Source organism: Zingiber officinale, chromosome 6B, assembly GCF_018446385.1.
Source record: "Zingiber officinale cultivar Zhangliang chromosome 6B, Zo_v1.1, whole genome shotgun sequence".
NCBI classification, from domain to species: Eukaryota; Viridiplantae; Streptophyta; class Magnoliopsida; order Zingiberales; family Zingiberaceae; genus Zingiber; species Zingiber officinale.
Genome location: NC_055996.1, coordinates 63,612,990 through 63,635,121, shown reverse-complemented (window position 1 = coordinate 63,635,121; position 22,132 = coordinate 63,612,990). Strand labels below are relative to the sequence as shown.

The 22,132-nt window shown below is 40.6% G+C and overlaps 2 long non-coding RNA genes across 2 annotated transcripts; both read right to left on the bottom strand.

Annotated features, from left to right (window-relative positions):
* Positions 1-688: 688 nt before the first annotated feature.
* On the bottom strand, positions 689-6,889 carry LOC121990231. Its single transcript, XR_006114519.1, has 3 exons — positions 6,856-6,889; positions 940-981; positions 689-867 (listed from the first exon to the last, which is right to left on the bottom strand). It is a non-coding gene; the product is annotated as an uncharacterized LOC121990231 (long non-coding RNA).
* LOC121990230 lies at positions 1,975-2,469 on the bottom strand. Its single transcript, XR_006114518.1, has 3 exons — positions 2,375-2,469; positions 2,178-2,304; positions 1,975-2,108 (listed from the first exon to the last, which is right to left on the bottom strand). It is a non-coding gene; the product is annotated as an uncharacterized LOC121990230 (long non-coding RNA).
* Positions 6,890-22,132: the final 15,243 nt, after the last annotated feature.

Sequence of the window (22,132 nt, the reverse complement as noted above, 5' to 3'; positions counted from 1 at the left end):
TCATATTCGTTGGAAATTTCCAACGAAATTCATATTCGTTGGAAATTGCCAACGAAATATAAATTTGTTGGCAATTTCCAACAAAATAATTTTCGTTGGAAGTTTTCAACGAATTCTAAATTTGTTGGAAATTTCCAACGAATCCATATTTTCGTTGGAAATTTCCAACAAAATTCATAGTCGTTGAAAATTTCCAACGAATTTAGAATTCGTTGGAAACTTCCAACGAATTTATATTTTCGTTGGAAACTTCCAACGAATTTATATTTCGTTGGAAACTTCCAACGAAAATATGGATTCGTTGGAAATTTCCAACGAATTTATATTTTTCGTTGCAGTATTCTGATAAAATACGATATTTCCAACGAATCTAATTTCGTTGCAAAATTTGTCCCAAAAATAAAAAAAATATCCAGCCCTATATAATTTCAATATTTTTTCCTATTACAATTTTTTTCAAACAGATTCAACATATATATAAGAGCACTAAACACATTAACAGATTCAACATATTCACCGCTAAACACAATAACACAAATATAAATAAAAAATCAACTAACATATTAGTGTACAACAAAATAAATACAAACATCAATAATATAAACCCAAACACATACACCATTAAAACATGTTGTTCCATATACAACCTAAACTAAGAGAATAAAACTAATAATACAACACATCATCATCCAACAATACAAACTACAACAATATACAACTACAACTAACACCCTAAACCAAACACTACAATAAAGTTACAACAAACATGTCATAGTATCCAAATTCCAATATCATACAAGAACATGAAAAAGATAGAGTTGAAGATAATCTTATGGAGATCCTTCTCAGTCCAAATCCTTCTTCTACCTACATCAAAAGATAAATAAAGAAAAAGAAAATCTTATAAACCAACACAAAAGTAAATGGGTAAAGACTTACATATTTTTACATCAATACCACCATCATCTTCACCTACCAACCCTGTTTGAAACAAAAATAATAATACTAATCAAAATACAAAAATTAAGAATTTATAAAATCGATAAAATAAAAGAAGTCAAAAATTCTAATTACAAACACTCATGCATCATCATCAACTTCATCGGCGGCATCATCATCGACATCATCATCGTCATTAGCATCATCACCAATACCAGGAGGAATATAGCTTGAACCCGATCTAAATTGTTGAAATTGTTGTAAAAGAAAGACTTGTTGTTTACGCATTTCAACCATATCTAGATCTCTTTGTGAATTTTGTTTTTGAATTTCTAAAATTTGTTGATCCCTTTGAGATATTATGCCTTTCAAATTGTCAACCTCTTCAGTTAAGCTATGAATCTGTGACGTTACTGCGGGTGGGGTAGAAGAAGATAAGATCTTCGAGGAACATTATGGATTCTACTCATAGAACCCATACCTATTATCCTTCTCCCTTTGACTCCCCCACTGGCCTCTAACCATAAATCTAAATTATTAGTAACAGACGGCTCAGATCCCTCAATATTATCACACCATCATCTGAACTTCTTTGAGATAATGATAGCTCATCATATCTCTCCTATGAAAAATTAAAACCTTAATTAGAGCAAATAGATAAGTAATAAAATCTAAGTTAAAATTAAGATTAAAGATTAAATCAAACCTTAATTATTCTAGCTCTATCTCCACTCCAAGTCTTGTCTTTTTTTTGAAAAGTGCGGACAAAAGTGTCTATAAAATCGGGCTCTTTTTCCAAATCCCTAGACTAAAAATAATACGGTTAGAAATAATATAATAACATCAAATATATTTAAAATCTAATTGTAAAGTTGAAAATTTACCAATCTACGTGAATGCTCCTCGATATTTATAGATCCTCCTGCATATATTGCACGTGAGTCTCCAGAATTATAAGCTTGATTTATTTTATTCCGCAAACTCCTTTCTTTGCACTCATCAGTTTGCTAAAAATTGCAGATCCTAACCCAATTGTTCGTCGTGATAAAGGGAGGCTTTTTTCCAGTACTTTTGGCATGGTTTAATACATGCCGAATGTGATCACCACATTTCTTTTTGAAAATTCTTTTAACTTCCATCTCAAAATAAGGGTCCCAACTAAATAATCGCTGAAATGAAAAAAACAATAGATTATACATGAATGTAATTGTTTTATATATAAAATAAATTAGCTATACCTTAAACTCGCACCACCAGAGTTCTTTTGTGGGTGCTGGAGTGCTTGAGTATGACATTGAGTCTCCTTTCCAAAAGTTATTCACAATTTGATTAATCTCACGAACAACAGTTACTGAATTTTCAAATCTATCATAAAATTACAATAAACAACGTTAAATAATTAAGATAGTTAAAATATAATAATTTTAATACTTACGAGTCTCCAAGAGGGACTATATGCAGTCGAGCGTCGGCAATATCAACGGTTGAGTGTCTGGCAGGTATCTGCGACTCAAGTGGGGAAGGTGAATGACCATGTGAAGGTCCTGCCGGTGACTGGCCACATGAAGGTCTTGCCGGTGACTGGCCACGTGAAGGTCCTGCCGGGGACGGTCCACATGAGGGTCCTGCCGGCGATTGGCCATGAGAAGGTTCTGCTGGCGACTGCCCACGAGAAGGTCCTGACGGCGACTGGCCATGTGAAGGTCCTGCCTGAGGGGAGGGCGTAGGTACCATCCTATCAGATGGTGAATCAGTCTGGAGCGAGAATCTGCAGTGATAATATAAAATTAGAATAAAAGAAATAAAAAACTTAATGCTTGCTGAAGAAATATGAAAAACTTACAATATCCATAATATAAAAGTCAGAGAGCGAGAATCTGCAGTGATAATGTCTCACCTCTAATGACCTATAGAACAAAAAATAGCACACATATAACATATATAAATTTAACAATGAGATATTATATAGACAATTAATTAAACTATGAATTTTATAAATTTATAAATTAAAATTAAATATAAAAAAACTTATCGTACATGTTAAAAATCAAAGTTGTCGTCGTCCTCCTCGTCCTCGTTCTCGTCCTCTTCCTCCTCCTCCTCCTCCTCCTCCTCCTCCGCCTCATCATCATCATCATTATCATCAACCTCATGAAATTCACTGGCATTCACATTTATCACTACTCCGCTGGGATCTCGTAATGTTGGAATAATATATTCCTCGGTCTGAAATGTATTTACAACCTCCTCTTGTTGATATGCAATGTCTTCCCAATGTTCCTCTATTTTTTTCCGTGCTTTAGTTTTACAAACAGCCCACCAATCCATTTTATCACGTTTCAAGCTAGGGTATGAAGCATAGAACACTTGAATCACTTGTTGTGCCAAAACAAAAGGTTCATATCTCTTATATAATCTTTTATGATTTATTTCAACCAAATTATAACATGGATGCACCTTCATCCCTCTGATAGGATCAAACCAGCGACACATAAATAAGATAACTCGCATTTCTGGACCAGAGTATTCTATCTCTATAATTTCATCCAGTAGACCATAAAAATCATTGCTTACACTTCCATCATTGGATGACTGAACACATACCGCACTATTCATTGTAGTCTTCCCTTTTCCATATTCTTGAGTATGAAAATTATATCCATTTATGAAATATGCTGGCCAAGTACGTACCATTGCTTTTGGACCCCAAGATAGATGAAATAACATTTGATGTTCGAGATGAGCTTGATTATCATAAACCTAAACTCAAATGAATATGTTATTCATTTAAAAGTTAAAATATACTATACCAATACGGTAAATTAGAATACAAGGTAAAAATTACTTACATATGATTTGAACCAAGGTACAAATTCTTGATCGCAGAAACGATCAAACTCTAGTGTTGGCATATCAGAATACAAGTTTTGAAAAATCCTATCATAAAAAATTGAATTATAATAACAAAAAGTTACGATAAAAAAAATAGGAAAGATATACTAACTCGAAATATGGTGATACTTCTGGACAATTAAGTAAAACATATGTCTGGGCTGCTCGCCATTCTTGATCAGTTAAATATCTTTGCTTACATTGTCCACTCGGTCGACCAAGATAATTAAAAATTGAGAATATGTTCGTATTGAGATCAATAGGACCTTCATCATTTCTTCCAGGTCTTCGTCTTTTGGTCTGAATGTGATGCTCAAAATAATACGATGCAAAAGTTGTTACTTCCTCCACAATGTATGCATTAACAATAGAGGTTTCAATATGTGCCTTATTTTTTACTTTTTTCTTCAAATGATATAAAAATCTGATTGAAATATAACAATTTGTATTAGATGAATATATATAAAAAAGTTATAAATTTACAACGCATTAATAACAAAGTATATAAGATAAAACAAAATATACCTTTCAAATGGATACATCCATCGAAAATGGACTGGTCCTCCAACTTTGGCCTCGTATGGCAAGTGAACCAAAAGATGTTCCATTGAATCAAAAAATGAAGGTGGAAAGATTTTTTCTAAATTACACAAAATAATTGGAATATCTCTTTCTAACTTCTCCATCTGTGATCTCAAAACTGTTGAGGAAATATCATGAAGGAAAATGCTTAACTCTGTAATTGTACCCTATACAAAATTTGGTAAGAGTTCCTTAAAAGCAATTGGAATAAGTCTTTCCATAAATATATGACAATCGTGACTTTTCAAACCAATCAATTTGAATTCCTTCATATCGACACATCTCCCAAGATTAGAGACATACCCATCAGGAAATCTCAATGATTTCAACCATTCACAAACAACACGTCTCTGTTCTTTATTCAATGTATAAATTGCCTTTGGCTTTGGTCCCCTACTACTTTCATCCACATCAAGAGTGGGTCGTTTACAAATTAGTCACATATCTTTTCTTGCATTCAAATTATCTTTTGTTTTTCCGGCAATATCCATCACTGTATTTATGAGATTATCAAAAATATTTTTCTCAATATGCATTACATCCAGATTATGATGAATTAAATTACTATACCAATAAGGTAAATCCTAAAATATACTCCGCTTAGTCCATTTATGAGTGCTTCCATATTCATATGTTGTACCATGTGGTTCTTCAATAACAGATGGAAAGTGACACACTCTATACCAAATATCTTGACCTGTCGATCTTAATGGCGGAGGTGTTCTTTCAATTCTATTCCTAGTGAACTCATCTTTATTCCTTCTGAAATTATGATTTAATGGTAAAAATTGTCTATGACAATCAAAATAACTCGGCTTTCTTCCATATTTCAATCTGATCGACTTTGATCTCTCCATACATATTGGACAACCTAAGATTCCCGCAGTACTCCAACCAGATAGCATTCCATAAGTTGGAAAGTCATTAATGGTCCAAAGAAGAGCAGCCTTCATAACAAACATCTGATTAGTATGGACGTCATATGTAGGAAACCCTTCATCCCATAGTTGTTTTAGCTCTGCAATCAGTGGTTGCATATAAACATCTATTAACTTCTTTGAATTTTGCGAGCCAGACACAACTAATGTTAAAAACATATACGGTGTTTTCATGCACATCCCAGGTGGAAGATTATATGGAGTTAATATAACTGGCCAACAAGAATACCGTCTTCCTGATTTACTAAATGGAGCAAAACCATCAGCACAAAGACCTAACCGAATGTTTCGAGTCTCCTTCGCAAATTCAGGATATGTTCTATCAAAATTTTTCCATGCTTTTGCATTTGATGGATGACACATTAATCCCTCCTCTGTTCGATGATTTGCATGCCAAGTCATGTGTTGAGCAGTGGTCTTTGATGCATAAAGTCTTTATAACCTAGGAGTTAATGACAAATAAAATAACTGACTGTATGATTTACGTCGTTGTTGACTCCTTCTAGAGATCTTGTACCTATCTTGATTACAGAATCTACAAACATTTGCATCTGCATCATCTCCCCAATTTAGCATACAACCGTCTCTGCAAACGTCAATTCTTTCCACCGGAAGACCTTATTCTTTCGTAAGTTTTTTCATACTGTAAAAATCATTAGGCAGTATATTATCTTGGGGCAATGCTTCTTCAATAGCTTGAACAAACTTATTGAAATTATCTTCCGACAAATTAGACTCTGCCTTGATATTCAACAGTCTTGCGGTGAATGATAATTTAGTATGCTTGTCACAACCAGTCCATAAAGGTTCATCTGCAGCACTTAACACTTCCTGAAATTTAAGATATGTTTCATTATTCACAATTTCATCAACACCTGACACTTGTACCTCTTCTAATGGTGATGCATATGTTGTAAACATTTGCTCAACTCTTGGAGAGCAGCTAGAACTGGCACCATGTGGTTCAGGAATTAAATTCGGAGCCGCTGCATCAAATATCATTCTTTGATATGGATTTAATTGATTATAATAACTTTGATCCCTAGAGACTTGTATGTTGTGTCCATAATAATCCTCATCAGATATGAATGGTTCACCATGACATGTCCAATTATAGTAATTCGGAGTAAAATCAAATCTACAAAGATGCTCTGAAACTTTATTAGATGGTAAAAATTTTTCATTATGACACTTTCTGCATGGACATCGTATCTGATTACCATCCATAAACTCAACATTACTAGATGTAAAATTTAAAAACTGTCTCAACCCAGTGATAAACTCATCAGTTAAACCCTCACGGTCAGGTAAATTTTTATTATACATCCAACTTCTTTCATTCTACATATTGCCTGTTTCAAATAAAATATAGTAATAAAAACTCCTAGAACACAAATACTAATGGTCAATATTACTTAGCTCACATACAACTGCAAATAACATATAATAGAGGAAAATAAAAACATGCAATCATTATTAAAATATCATGTGTAAAAAAATATACCTAACAAAGGTAAATAAAATCGAAAGTCTCTCCCAGCCACGTCAAATCCAAACCTGCACAAACAATAATATTAAATTTACAATAAAATAAAAAAGTCTAGAAATTATCAAATATATTCTTGGCCCCAACGGCAAGGCATTGACCCCCGGACAGCTGTGCCACTGTAACGCACAGACAGCTCACGACCAACCAAGATCGAGAACAACTAGTTGACATCAAACAATGACCTGTCGATTTACAAACAGAGGTCACCCAATGCTATCAGCTGCTAGCGGACAGCATCAGTCGCCAGTGGCCAGCCTACGCCGCCAGCGAGATCACCAACGCCAAACAGCAGCTAGGTGAGGCCACCATCAGCCATCCTATGCCGACAGTGGACAGGGAGGCTGCTAGTGGCCAACCTCGGCGCCGTTGAGAGCAACCAGGAAGCTGCGAGAGCGGCCAGGCACCAGTCGCGGCCAGGCGCAGCCGGTCGCGACCAAGCGCGGCCAGTCGCGGCCAGGCGCGACCGGTCGCGGTCAGGCGCGGCCGCTCGCGTCTAGGCACGGCCGCTCGCGGCTGCTCGCGGCCAGGCGAGGGCGCGACCGCGACCGGCCAGGCGACGCCGCGAGATCGGGAAAAAAAGAAGAGCTTGAACGAGAGGTGGCTTACCAGTCCAGAGAAGGGTGAAAAAATTGCCGCAGCCGCCGTCAAGGAAAATTAGGTCAAGAGAAGATGTGAGGAGAAGAGATCGGGCCGGGTATAGATATGTAATTAGGGATCTTCTAACAAAAATATTATTTGTTGGATATTCGCAACGAATCTGCAATTCGTTGAAAAATTCCAACGAATCTACAATTCGTTGGAAAATTCCAACGAATCTACAATTCGTTGGCAATTTCCAACGAATTGGCAGATTCGTTGGAAATGTTTCCAACGAATCTGCAATTCGTTGGAAATGTTTCCAACGAATCTGCAATTCGTTGGAAACCCTCCATATTCTTAACATTACAGTTGACCGACCTAGAGACCTCCGAATTGGATAAAATCGGTTCCTGTGTGCTCCTCTATTTATCCTGACTTCATACGTGTCCTCAAATATTTTTTTTACTATATATTTTTTTCCATTATTTTTTCAATCCCCAATGTGTTGGAAAAATTAAATTCAAGTTTAAAAATTCACAAATCAAAATAAATTAGCTCCGTAATTATTTTTAATTCTTGGATATAATCACGAGAACCGTACGCTCCCCAACAAACTGATTTCCCCTCGTTCTGAGCACTCGAACATCATTTTTTAAATCCACCAAGTTCAACTAAACTCCATTTTGATTTAAAACTCTAACACTTTCATCATGCTCAAATTCAAATTCATCCAATTGACCTTGATGTTAAAAATTTATCTTAATTCAAAAAAAAATATTTGAGGTCATCTATAGAATCAGGAGACCAAGAGGAACACATAAGAACTTGTTTCATTCGATTCCGAGGTCTTTAGGTCGGTCAAACGGGTTTTTAAATCACAGCATACTTTCCAACGAATCTGCGATTCGTTGGCAATTTCCAACGAATTGGTAGATTCGTTGGAAATGTTTCCAACGAATCTGCAATTCGTTGGAAATTTCCAACGAATTTCAGATTCGTTGGAAACCCTCCATATTCTTAACATTACGGTTGACCGACCTAGAGACCTCCGAATTGGATGAAACCGGCTCCTGTGTGCTCTTCTATTTATCCTGACTTCATACGCGTCCTCAAATATTTTTTTTACTATATATTTTTTTTTCCCTTTATTTTTTCAATCCCCAATGTGTTGGAAAAATTAAATTCAAGTTTAAAAATTCACAAATAAAAATAAATTAGCTCCGTAATTATTTTTAATTCATGGATATAATCACGAGAACCTTACGCTCCCCAACAAACTGATTTCCCCTCGTTCTGAGCACTCGAACATCATTTTTTAAATCCACCAAGTTCAACTAAACTCCATTTTGATTTAAAACTCTAACACTTTCATCATGCTCAAATTCAAATTCATCCAATTGACCTTGATGTTAAAAATTTATCTTAATTCAAAAAAAAAATATTTGAGCTCATCTATAGAATCAGAAGACCAAGAGGAGCACATAGGAACTTGTTTCATCTGATTCCGAGGTCTCTAGGTCGGTCAAACGGGTTTTTAAATCACAGCATACTTTCCAATGAATCTGCGATTCGTAGGCAATTTCCAACGAATTGGCAGATTCGTTGGAAATGTTTCCAACGAATCTGCAATTCGTTGGAAATTTCCAACGAATTTCAGATTCGTTGGAAACTCTCCATATTCTTATCATTATGGTTGACCGACCTTGAGACCTCCGAATTGGATGAAACCGGTTCCTGTGTGCTCCTCTATTTATCCTGACTTCATACGTGTCCTCAAATATTTTTTTTACTATATTTTTTTTCCTTTATTTTTTCAATCCCCAATGTGTTGGAAAAATTAAATTCAAGTTTAAAAATTCACAAATCAAAATAAATTAGCTCCGTAATTATTTTTAATTCTTGGATATAATCACGAGAACCTTACGCTCCCCAACAAACTGATTTCCCCTCATTCTGAGCACTCGAACATCATTTTTTAAATCCACCAAGTTCAACTAAACTCCATTTTGAGTTAAAACTCTAACACTTTCATGCTCAAATTCAAATTCATCCAATTGACCTTGATGTTAAAAATTTATCTTAATTCAAAAAAAAATATTTGAGGTCATCTATAGAATCAGGAGACCAAGAGAAGCACATAGGAACTTGCTTCATCCGATTCAGAGGTCTCTATGTCAGTCAAACGGGTTTTTAAATCACAGTATACTTTCCAACGAATCTGCTATTCGTTGGCAATTTCCAACGAATTGGCAGATTCGTTAGAAATGTTTCCAACGAATTTGCAATTCGTTGGAAATTTCCAACGAATTTCAGATTCGTTGGAATCCCTCCATATTCTTATCATTACGGTTGACCGTCCTAGAGACCTCCGAATTGGATGAAACCGGTTCCTGTGTGCTCCTCTATTTATCCTGACTTCATACGTGTCCTCAAATATTATTTTTACTATATATTTTTTTACCTTTATTTTTTCAATCCCCAATGTGTTGGAAAAATTAAATTCAAGTTTAAAAATTCACAAATCAAAATAAATTAGCTCCGTAATTATTTTTAATTCATGGATATAATCACGAGAACCTTACGCTCCCCAACAAACTGATTTCCCCTCGTTCTGAGCACTCGAACATCATTTTTTAAATCCACCAAGTTCAACTAAACTCCATTTTGATTTAAAACTCTAACACTTTCATGCTCAAATTCAAATTCATCCAATTGACCTTGATGTTAAAAATTTATCTTAATTAAAAAAAAAATATTTGAGGTCATCTATAGAATCAGGAGACCAAGAAGAGCACATAGGAACTTGTTTCATCCGATTCCGAGCTCTCTAGGTCGGTCAAACGAGTTTTTAAATCACAGCATACTTTCCAACGAATCTGCGATTCGTTGGAAATGTTTCCAACGAATCTGCAATTCGTTGGAAACCCTACATATTCTTAACATCACGGTTGACCGACTAGAGACCTCCAAATTGGATGAAACCAGTTCCTGTGTGCTCCTATTTATCCTGACTTCATACGTGTCCTCAAATATTTTTTTTACTTCATATTTTTTTCCTTTATTTTTTCAATTCCCAATGTGTTGGAAAAATTAAATTCAAGTTTAAAAATTCACAAATCAAAATAAATTAGCTCCGTAATTATTTTTAATTCATGGATATAATCACGAGAACTTTACGCTCTCCAACAAACTGATTTCCCCTCGTTCTGAGCACTCGAACATCATTTTTTAAATCTACCAAGTTCAACTAAACTCCATTTTGATTTAAAACTCTAACACTTTCATGCTCAAATTCAAATTCATCCAATTGACGTTGATGTTAAAAATTTATCTTAATTCAAAAAAAAATATTTGAGGTCATCTATAGAATCAGGAGACCAAGAGGAGCACATAGGAACTTATTTCATCCGATTCCGAGGTCTCTAGGTGGGTCAAACGGGTTTTTAAATCACAGTATACTTTCCAACGAATCTGCGATTCGTTGGCAATTTCCAACGAATCTGCGATTCGTTGGCAATTTCCAACGAATTGGCAGATTCGTTGGAAATTTTTCCAACGAATCCTAAATTTGTTGGAAATGTCCAACGAATTAGCAGATTCGTTGGAAAAATTTCCAACGAATCTGCCTATTTATTGGAAACATTTCCAAGATTCGTTGGAAACTCTACCCTCAAATTTATGCTGTAAACTTGCGATGAATTATATATTTGTCGGGAATTTCCAACAAATAATAGTTTCGTTGCAATATTTGCGACGAAAATACTATTCGTTGCAAAAATTTGCAATGAATAAAATATTCGTTGCAAAATTTGCAACGAACAAAATATTCGTTGCAAAATTTGCAACGAACAAAATATTTGTTGCAAAATTTGCAACAAATTTTATTTTTTGTTGCTAACTTGCAACAAAATTAGCGACAAATTATCTTTTGTTGCTAATTTGCAACGAATTTATTTTGTTGGCAAATTTGTTGCTAATTCGGAACAAATTTTTATTTTGTCGCAAATTTTGTTGGAAAGGTTGGAACAAATTTTAAATTCGTTGCAAAATGTCGTCCCTAATAGACTGTTTTTTTTAGTGCTTAAACTATAACCTGGATAAAAAAGTGATTTCAAAAAGAGATCAACAACCAATTGCGATCGAATTACGGTCACGATTAAGTTATAATTATACTATGGTCCATTCTCTCTGATCTACTTTTTGTGGATCAAAGATCCTAGCTCCAAACAATCCAACTTATTCTTAAGATGTTTATATTTTTTTTCCTCAGTTTCGCAACCTAAATTGAGAAGCAGTCAGAGCCACAGGGGCTTAGAGTGATAAAGCAAACACCAAATCTAGACTATTAGAAAACTAAATGCTTATGGGGAAAATAAACAAAATAACAAAAAGCACACGCAAGACTCTAATAGTGCCTTACATATTAGTGGATGATCCTATCTGAAAATTGATGGGACGAAAAGTTAGGGATGTGGTGCTCCCACTGATCGCCTGTGGACTTCATTCGGACCTGCAACACAAATTACGTCAGTGCCGAACTAGGGAAGGGGTCTCGGCGTTGGCTCTCCGATGCTCAAGTCAGTCATCGACGATGAAGTAGAAGGTGGAGCAACAACAACAGTATATATCGTATACCTCCGTCGATGCTTGGACCCCCCTTTATATAGAGCTCCTATAGAGCGCGTGCACGTTTCCCCAAGCAAGCACGTTTTTCGAAATTTTCCCTTAAAAGACTTGTTAGTAAAGTGTCTCTGATATAATACCTTAACAAGCCGAGGATATCTCTGACGTGACAGTGGAAGCTTCCGCTGTACGATCTTCCTGTTGCCCATGTCGGATGTCAGCGACACTAACTCCCAAAAGAATGTCGATAGATATCATAGGAAAGTAGTTGCTAGGTTGAGCGGGATAGCCGCTCGGCCGGAGCTTCGTTGTTCCTCTGCACCGTCCGCTTGGCCGAAACTCCCCTATGCTTGTACCACGCCCGCTCGGCCGAAGTTCCCCTGTGTTTGTATTGAGTCCGCTCGGCTGGAACTCCCCTGTGCTTGTGCTACGTCCGTTCGGCCGAAATTCCCCTGTGCTTGTATTAAGTCCGCTCGGTCGAAGTTCCCTTCTGCCAACGTCGAGTCCTGCCGCCTGGCCGAGTGAGGTAGCTGCTTGGCCCGATTTATGCATATAGTCATCTCCCCGTCTGGCGTCCCATATGCCATTGAGCGTCGGTCGTCTGACCTCCCTGTGTCCAAGACAGGGGCCTCCTCCTCGGTCGAGGCATGATCTCCCGACCAACCGATGATATTTGAGCGTCGACCTGCCAGCCTACGATATCTGAGCGTTGACCTGCTCCCCCGATTGGCCTATGATATCTGAGCGTTGACTGCCTTGACTTTGACCTCCACCGTGATAGTTATCCTTCACGGGGTGGGGTCCCTCCTTACTACCGCATCACATGCCTCCCCCTCAAGTCTAGTCGAAGGAGGCTGCAAGTCCGACTAATTGGACAAAATTTTCTGTGAAGCTTTGCACCCGATCGACTTCGACACTCCTTGGCCTCTGATCGGACTAACGTGGCTCAACGGTTGGCTATGTGACCAGTCTTTGCCGGTCAGCCTGTTGAAGATTGTCGATTGGCCATAGGTCTGCTCCCTCAAGTCGATCGGCACAACGAGCGTTCATACTTAGGACACCTTTTCTTGGGCTTCTTTGGATGAGCGTGATCCGGGTTTACGTCACCCATATTTCTGGGAAATCGTGCAAATCCCTTCACATTATGGCCGAGCGCACCCCCTGCCTTGCCCTCATTAAATGTCGGCCTGTGGCGAGACGCCGCGTGTCCTGCTCGTTACCGCCACACGCCTGAGGTGATAGGCGGATATCTGCTGGCGAGGTAGTGGTTTTGTTCCGCCTGCACGACATTCCTCTCACTCCCTGGATTTTTCATTACTTTTATTATCCCAAACTGTCCGAGCCGGAGACTTTTCTTTTCCAAGCCCGCGTGGGCTTAGTTTTCTTTGACAAAATGTTGACCTCCAACCAGCATTGGAGGGAATACTTTTTTTTGTACACCTTCCCGAGCGATCAGACTTCCCGACCCACTGGCAGCTCGAAGTGGCGAGTCAGCCTCTCTTGAAACAATACAAGAGCCGATCAGACTACCTCAACGCAGCTTCAATATTGGTCTGTCAGAAGTATGACATCCACAAGTTGCTGCTGGAGGGTGCCCTCTATATCTTCGGCTTGAGTCCGATCCGCACCCGGCTTCCGTCCAGCCTATGTATGCGACCTCTTCACTACTTCCTTTGATTCTAATTGATTTTTCTTCCTCTTTTGTAGTCGAAGTCATGGTACGTACGCGTCTGGCCGGCAAGGCTAAACTTGCGGATGCCGCAATCAATGCGGTAGCTGTGGAGGAGTTGGAGGGTCGTGACATGTAGCCAGTCGGCTCTCAAGAAGACCCGCAAGACGAGAGCGAAGCGGCTCCGGTCTTGATGAGTGGTGGAGTGGCTAGTCGGACGCCTAGTGACGGAGCGACTGGGGGATCACACCCTGCCTCCGAACGGCTTCCGGTCGTTCAGGTTGAGGGGGTGTCTGGCTCGGCCTCTTCAAGAGAGCCACTGATCAGGTGCAAGAGGCGCTGGCGGAGCCTTCCTCGCGCTCTGCTTCCTCGGCGGGACCACCGAGAGGATCGAAACTTCGATCCCAACTCCAGTTCAAGGAACTGCGACCCCCACATCATCTGATTGGACGCCCTCGCTATCCGGTCTCCCTCAAGGGACTGTTTGTGCGCCACCAGTGGCCTTCATGCCACCGCCGTCGAAGGCCAAGAAATCTAGCATCCGTCCGCCATCCTGGTCTCGGTCGTCCGGCTGAGCGACCTCGGCCCAATCAGCTCTGAGCGGCCAACGTCACATAACGGCGGTGCTCCACCTCCCATTTGAGGAATGATGCGAGTCGACTAGGGCCGAATCTTGAGCCCTCGAGTACCAAATAATTATCCAAGGGTCGCTCGCACAGATATGGGTTGACACACGAGCCCGTGCAGCGATGATGCCTTATGTCTCCAGGGCCGCTCGTGGACAGCCACACCCAGATGTCCACTAGGGTAAGTGTAATGTTTTACTATATTTTCTCAAATTATCCCCGATCGACGCTCATATTTTGCTGACCATTCGCAGTATTGGGTAGAGTTTGACCATGTGTCAAAGGCTCGTATTTTTGGAGGACGAAGTTAAGAAGTTGAAGGCGTCGAGCGGCTAGTCATCCGCCTCCTAGGAGCAGATGAATGTTGAGATGCCGAAGCTGAAGGTCGATCTAGCTAAGAGCACCGAGTTGCTCAAGGCCGAGCGGGGGAAGAGCACTGAGCAGGCCTCTCTGCTGGCTCAGCTCAATAAGCAAGTCAGCACCTTCGACGCCAAGCTTGAATAAGCTAATACGAGGAAGCTTCGGGCCATTGAAGAACTCGACCTGAAGAATAAAAAGGCTCGGGCTCTCGCCAAGAAGCTGAAGATTTTTTGGTCACCGAACGGAAAAGCCAGTCGGCCGAAGAAGCTGCCCTTCGAGGGCAACTCTCCGCCAAAGATAACAAGTTGTCCATCACGAAGGACGAGCTGGAGGCCTCCCGATCAGCTTTAAAGACTTATCAAGATGTCGAGGCTGGCCGGTTCGAGACTATGAAGAAGAACTACATCTGCTCAGATGCTTTCAATGACAAGGTCGCCGATCGAGCACTTCGCATATTCGACCTGGCCATCGAAGGGACATTTGGCCAGCTCTAGGCAGGCGGCTACATCTCTGCAAGTTTATCGAGTAAGGTCATCAGTTGGGACAAATTGACCGAATCGCTATACGATGATGCCTTAGATTTCCTTAAGTGAGGCTGAGAGTCCCGCCTTTGTAAAAATTTCGAAGTTTTAATGAATACTTGCATGTTCGGCTAAGCCTTATCTTCTTCTAGTATTTTAGTTTTTTCACCGTCTTTCAAACGGTGCATAAACTCGTGGTCTCATGATTCCTTTGATCGGCCACGGCTAGTCTATCAAGCCGATCGATCCGTTGCTTATTATGATTCTGCGACCTTTCGATCGGTGACGAATAGTCCCGAACGGTCATTGTATTTCATGGTCGGTCGTTCATCATTCTTGAGTTAAGATCGTCGCTTGTCCACTCATCAAGACGAGGGTTTAAGGTCGCCGCTCGACCGTTGATATAGACCAGGGTTTAAGGTCGCCGCTCGACCGTTGATGTAGACCAGGGTTTAAGGTCATCGCTCGACCGTTGATGTAGACCAAGGTTTAAGGTCGTCACTCGACCGTTGGGGAAGACCAGGGTTTAAGGTCGTCGCTTGACCGTTGGGGAAGACTAGGATTTAAAATCGTCGCTCGATCGTTGATGTAGACCAGGGTTTAAGGTCGCCGCTCGACCGTTGGGGAAGACCAGAGTTTAAGGTCATCGCTTAACCGTTGATGTAGACCAGAGTTTAAGGTCGCCGCTCGACCGTTGATATAGATCAGGGTTTAAGGTCGTCGCTCGACCGTTGGGGAAGACCAGGATTTAAGGTCGCCGCTCGACCGTTGATATAGACCAGGGTTTAAGGTCGCCGCTCGACTGTTGGGGAAGACCAAGGTTTAAGGCCGTCGTTCGACCGTTGATGTAGACCAGGGTTTAAGGTTGTCGCTCGACCGTTGATGTAGACCAGGGTTTAAGGTCGTCACTCAACCGTTGGGGAAAAGACCAGGGGTTAAGGTCGCCGCTTTATCGTTAGGGAAGGCGCATCTCAAGAGGCATTCTTCACTTTTATTCATATTTTACCCTGCGCTCAGGAAACATACAAAAATACATGTATTTACTCGTGCACCTCTCATCCAGCCCTGTTGGAGTCACCACTGGTTTGCCCACCGGTGATCATGCCTATTTCTCCTCGGGCGACGTTGCTTCTGTTTTCTTTTTTCCAAGCGGAGAGTCTATTTTTCTCGGCCAGGACTCGGGCAGAATCAACGTTATCCCTCCCCTGGTGTCGATTATGACGTTCGGGTGATCTTCTTTCATCCTATCGTCGCTCGGCAGATCATTGTCTATGTCGTCGATCGGGAGTTGGAGATCGGCGATGGCATCCTCTTAGCGTCGGTCGGTTATCGATCGACATCAGATCGTAGCAATTGCGCGTGTTGTGCGTCACCGACTGGTGAAAGGAGCAGAACATTGGCGTCCATACCTTGCCTCTTGTCGTCTTCTGCCGACTAGAGGCCACATGCTGCACAGCATGTGTCCTAGCCTCCTGGTGTGGTCGTGCTCCCTTCGCTCTCGGCCCTTTGGGCAGTTGGTGGCTGCTCGACGGTCGTCGCTTGGGCTAAGCCGATGTCTCCTTCTTCCTTGCTGCCTGGGCTTCTTCCACATTTATACATTCATTGGCCTTCCTGAGCAAGTGGTCGAAGTCCCTGGGTAGCTTTTTGATGAGCGATCGGAAGAACTCTCCTTCTACCAGCCCTTGAGTGAAGACGTTCATTATCGTCTTAGATGAGGCCGAGGGGATATCCATAGCTACATGATTGAAACGCCTGATGTATGCTTGGAGTGCTTCCTTAGGCCTCTGCTTTAGGGCAAAGAGGTCGATACTCGTCTTCTGATAGCGTCGGCTGCTTGCAAAATGGTATTGGAATGCAGCTCGGAAGTCCTTTAAGCTGCGTATAGATTCGTCCGACAATCTTTGAAACCAGCGCTGCGTCAAGTCGGAGAGAGTAGTGAGAAAGACTCGGCACTTCACCTCATCCGTGTACTGGTGCAGCGTGATCGCATTATCAAACTTATCTAGATGATCATCTGGATTAGTCGTTCCGTTGTATTCCCCGATCGCCAGTGGGGTATAGTGCCGGGGTAGAGGGTCACACATGATCACCTGGGAGAACTGCAGATTGATCCGCTCGGGCAAAGCGTGACTTCTAGGCGCCTTTCCTTTTCGCGCATCCCGAACAGGAGTGTCGTCCGAAGATCCCCTTTCTTGGTTCGCTTGAGCTATCTCTGAAGGGGTTTGGAACAAGGCGCGATGAAATGGAATGGGTGCAGGCGGCGCTTCTTGTGTGCCGGTCGGACCTCTATTCTGCCCCCATATGGAAACTGGTTCCGATCAGTCTTCCAATTCTGCTCGCCCTCCTGCTGTCGACGTGGCCGGTTGTTGTACTAGCCGATCGGCTAGTGCCTGCTGTTGTTGCTGCTCGAACATCTTCGTCGTTCGAGCTTGTACGAGCATGTTGAGGCCCTCTTTGGTGAGCGTCACAGTGATGAGTCGTCCAACATCCTCCATCTTCTCAATTCGGATGCAGGTTAAGTTCCCACAAATGGCGGCAAATATGATCTTGTTCGAAAGTCAATGGGATGGAAAGCTAGGGATGTGGTGCTCCCGTTGACCGCCTGTAGACTTTTCTCTGACATGTAACACAAATTACGTCAGTGCCGAGCTAGGGAAAGGGTCCCCGGCGTTGGCCCTCCGATGCTCAAGTCAGTCACCGACGATGAAGTAAAAGGTGGAGCAACAACAAGAATGAACAGTAGCAACAACAGTGTATAACGCATACCTTCGCCGATGCTTTGATCCCCCTTTATATAGAGCTCTTGTAGAGTGCGTGCACGCTTCCCCAGGCAGGCACACTTTTCGAAGTTTCTCCTGAAAAGACTTGTCAGTAAAGTGTCTCTAACACAATACCTTAATGAGCCAAGCATATCTATGACATGACAGTGGAAGCTTCGGCCGTACGATCTTCCTGTTGCCCATACCGGATGTCAGCGGCACTAACTCCCAAAAGGATGTCGATGGATATCACAGGGAAGTAGTTGCTAGGCCGAGCAGGATAGCCGCTAGGCTTGGGCTTCGCTGTTCCTGTGCACCGTCCGCTTGGCTCGAACTCCCCTGTGCTTGTACCACACCCGCTCGGCCGAAGTTCCCTGTGCTTGTATTGAGTCCGCTTGGCCGGACTCCCCTGTGCTTGTGTTACGTCCACTCGACCGAAGTTCCCCTGTGCTTGTATTAAGTCCGCTCGGCCGAAGTTCCCTTCTGCCAACGTCGAGTCCTGCCACCTGGCCGAGCAGGGTAGCTACTCGGCCCGACTTCTGCATATCGTCATCCCCCTGTCCGACGTCCCATACGTCATTGAGCGTCGGTCGTCTGACCTCCCCGTGTCCAAGACCGGGACCTCCTCCTCGGTCGGGGCATGATCGTCCGACCGACCGATGATATTTAAGCATTGACCTGCCAGCCTGATCGACCTACTATATCTGAGCGTTGACCTGCTCACCCTATCAGCCTACGATATCTGAGCGTTGACCACCTTGACTTTGACCTCCACCGTGGCAGCTATCCTTCGCGAGGTGGGGCCCCTCCTTACTACCACATCAGTCGACAAAACATAGTCAATTTTATCTATAAGATACCGACACTGATTATAGCGAGTGAGTTCAGGAGATGACGGGGAGGTCAAATCAAGATGAGGTGATGGTCAAAATGGAGACAGAGTGGTATTCGTTATTTGGTTCTGTTTATCGCGTTGCCTCGGAATCCTTAAATCTCGTCTGCATAGATCTCAAACAGAGCCCTCATATAGGGCCGACTGATTGCAAGCCTGGTAAGATATAAGAATTCTAAGGCTTTATAATGAAAACGAGAAATAAGGCGCTTGGTCAGTTAATGGTCGGTCGAGCTTAAAAGAATTCGGCCGGACGAAAGGTCGTTTAGGCTCAATATACCTAAGTCTTATATGAAGCTCTTAACCTTATATATTTAGTTCTCGATACGTGTTCGATCGGGTAAAAGCTGAACGAGCATAAGGTTCTCTGTGAACACTCGGTCGGGCAAAGCCCGGACGGACCCAGAGATACTTGACCTTCTATAGAATTCTCAATACGCGTTCGGCCGGGTAAAGGCTGAATGAATATAAGGTTCTCTGTGAACACCTAGCCGGGCAATGCCCGGACGGACCTAGAGATACTTAACTATATATATATAGTTCTCAATACGCGTTTGGTCGGGTAAAGGCTGAACGAACATAAGGTTCTCTGTGAACACCCGGTCGGGACCCAAAGATACTTGACCTTCTATAGAATTCTCAATACGTGTTCGGTCAGGTAAAGGCTGAACGAACATAAGGTTTACTGTGAACACCCGGTCGGGTAAATCCCGAACGGACCCAGAGATACTTAACCTTATATATATAGTTCTCGATACGTTTTCGACCGGGTAAAGGCTGAACGAATATAAGGTTCCTTGTAAACACCCGGCCGGGCAAAGGCCATACGGACCTAGAGATACTTGACCATCTATAGAGTTCTCGATATGCGTTCGGTCGGGTAAAGGCGAACGAACATAAGGTTCTCTGTATATGTCTAGCCTATTAAAGGTCGGATGAGTTTAAATTACCTGAAGGTATAGTACCCATAAAATATAGTTCTAACATACATGCTTTATTATATAACTTCTGAAGTGAACTTATAACATAATAAGAGTATTATATTAGTTTTGAATAAGTTATTGCATTATTTAATGTATAGTCGAGTAGATTAATATAATAATAAATAGTGCGGTCGACCTGGTGGAGTGACTGAAATGCATTCAGCAAGTAAACAACATATAACATTTTAACAGTCTATCATTATTGTCGGGGAATATTCTTTTGAAATCTCCTGTGAAAACAAATTGGTTTCCCATTTATGAGTAAATTATAACAGCGTGCTCTTTCAACTGTTAGAATGTATACTAAAAGTCTAGTTTTTTGTATAAACATTTATTTTGAAATAAAAATCACATTGTTCAAATGTCTACATTTTTATGCTAAATGTAGTTTTTCATTTAATTTATATTGAAGATAACATGGTGTGTGGTGTCACACAGAAGATCATGTTATCAGTTTCTTATAAATTATAAATAGTTGCTCACAACCAAGATGGAATGGGGCAAACCATTGGAATGATTGTAGTGTAATTTGGTATTAGTTTATCTTGACTATAAAATTACATTAGTACACTCTGAGTGTATTGAGCACGACCATTTGAGGTTATTCTTTTTATACTGACTACATAAAAGAAAACAAAACCTCTGTTATTATGGAAGTACATACTCTTAATCATGATATAATAACAAACACGTATACTTAATATTTATTTCTTTAATTTATCAAAGGGTGAGATTTAGTTCGTTAAATCAATAGGTCCGATAAGTTGGGAAATGATATTATTTATATGGTGTGTTTGTTGTTTATAGAATGAAACCGTGTCCTAGTGATCTAGGTTGATGATGTCTCTTTGAAGAACTCATAAGGATTGTCATATAAACCTTGCAGGTGGAATTAGTCCGACATGACAATAAGGTTGAGTGGTACTATTCTTGGAACTAAATATTAATTAAGTGAGTTGTCAGTAACTCATTTAATTAGTGAACATTCAATATCTTAAACACAGGGAGACTAATGCACTCATGATAAGGAGCCCATGTTATAATTTGGGATTGGTGCGGTAGTGTAATAATAACTCTTTCGTGGTATGAGTTATTATTGATGAACTTGAGTTAGGTGTTCGGGACGAACACGGGAAGCTCAAGCTCATCAGGAGACCAAAGTCAAGTCCTCCTCTAGGTCCCTATTGTAGCCTCTTATATAAAGCCTTATATTCACTAAAAGCCTAGCTTCTTAAAGCACAAGATAGGGTCGGTCAAGCCTTACTTGGACACCAAGCAAGGGGTTGGCCAAGCTAAGCTTGGAGCCCAAGCTAGGGCCAGCCAAGTCTTGCTTGGTGCCCAAGCAAGGGGCCGGCCACATACACATAGAGAAGGAAGTTTTATTTTTTGTAAAATCTTTCCTTTTATAGAGATCCATAAAAAAGATTTAAAAGGATGATTTTAATTATAAAACTTTCCTTTTTTAGATTGGTCACAAAAAGAAATAAAAGGGAGTTTTTTATTTTGTTAAAAACTTTCCTTTTATGATGTTTTCCATATGATTTTAAAAGAGAGTTTTAAATTTTAAAATCTTTCCTTTTATAATTTTCTACAAAGGATTAAAAGAGATATTTGAAATCTTTCCTTATTTGTAGTTATTTATAATGATTAAAAGAAAGATTTTATTTTTAAACTTTTATTTTTTATAACCATGATATAAAAGGAGTTTTGTTTTAAATCTTTTCTTTTATAGACATTCACAAAAGGATTTAAAAGAGAAGATTTTAATTTTATAAAACATTCCTTTTATAGCTGTTATTCACAAAAGAGATATTAAAAGAGAGATTTTAATTTTTGTTTAAAATCTTTCCTTGTTTGATGGACATGATGTGACTAGCCATGATAAGGGATTAGAGGAAGTTTTTATTTTAAAACTTTCCTTTTTTACTATCACCAAGGATTATAAAAGAAGGGGAGATGGTGCCTTATGGTGACAGAACACATCTTCTATGCTCCTCTTCTCTTCTTTGGTGGCCGACCCTTTTCATCATGTTCTTCCTTTCTTCTTTTTCCTTGTGGTCGGCGACACCTAGCTTGGAGTTCCAATTGGTGGCCGGATTCTTGGAGGTGAAGAAGAAGAGAAAGGAAGCTCTCTACTTGTGACATCCATTTGGTGGCCGAAAGCTTGCAAGGAGGAAGAAGCCTTGGGTGGATTTCATCTTGGTAGATCGTCGCCCACAC